Here is a 1,001-nt window from a genome sequence, read left to right as displayed (position 1 = left end):
CCTCTTGCCATTCCAGAATGGAAGTTTGACCACATTGAAATGGACTTCGTGACTGGGTTTCCAAAGTCCAAGCGTGGCAATGATGCTATATTTGTTGTCATCGACAAGGTCACCAAAGTGGCTCACTTTCTGCCTATCAAAGAGTCAATCACTGCAGCTCAATTGGCGGAACTCTATACCTCTCGCATTGTCTCTCTGCACGGTATTCCTCAAGTGATATCTTCAGACCGTGGCAGCATCTTTACCTCCAAGTTTTGGGATTCTTTTCAGAAGGCCATGGGCACTAGTATCCGCTTCAGCACCGCTTTTCATCCTCAAACGAGCGGTCAAGTCGAGCGTGTCAACCAAATTCTTGAAGATATGCTCAGGGCTTGTGTGATTTCTTTCGTCATGAAGTGGGAGGACTGTCTTCCTTATGCTGAATTCTCATACAACAACAGCTTTCAAGCAAGTTCGGGCAAGGCCCCCTTTGAAATTCTATATGGCAGGAAGTGTCGTACCCCTCTCAACTGGTCTAAAACCGGTGAACGTCAGCTGCTGGGTAATGACTTAATCACAGAAGCAGAAGATATGTGCAAAGTCATTCGTGATAACCTCAAAGCAGCTCAATCCCGCCAGAAGAGCTACTATGATAGTAAGCACCGTGAATTGGTTTTCGAGATCGGAGATCATGTTTACCTCCGCGTCTCTCCCATGAAAGGTACTCGTCGCTTCGGTATCAAAGGGAAGCTTGCCCCTAGATACGTGGGACCTTTCAAGATTGTCAGCAAGAGAGGCGACCTCGCCTATCAACTCGAGCTTCCTTCAAACTTTGCAAATGTTCATGATGTGTTCCATGTCTCTCAGCTTCGAAAGTGCTTCAAGACTCCTGACCGCACCGTCAACTTCGAGGACATTGAGCTCCAAGAAGATCTCTCTTATCGTGAGCACCCAGTTGCTATTCTTGAAGAGACTGAACGCAAGACTCGCAACAAGTCAATCAAATTTCTCAAAGTTAAGTG

This window comes from Triticum aestivum, chromosome 3A (assembly GCF_018294505.1).
Source record: "Triticum aestivum cultivar Chinese Spring chromosome 3A, IWGSC CS RefSeq v2.1, whole genome shotgun sequence".
Taxonomy (NCBI): Eukaryota; Viridiplantae; Streptophyta; class Magnoliopsida; order Poales; family Poaceae; genus Triticum; species Triticum aestivum.
The sequence above is the reverse complement of the archived record's forward strand: the minus strand, read 5'-3'. Positions refer to the sequence as shown.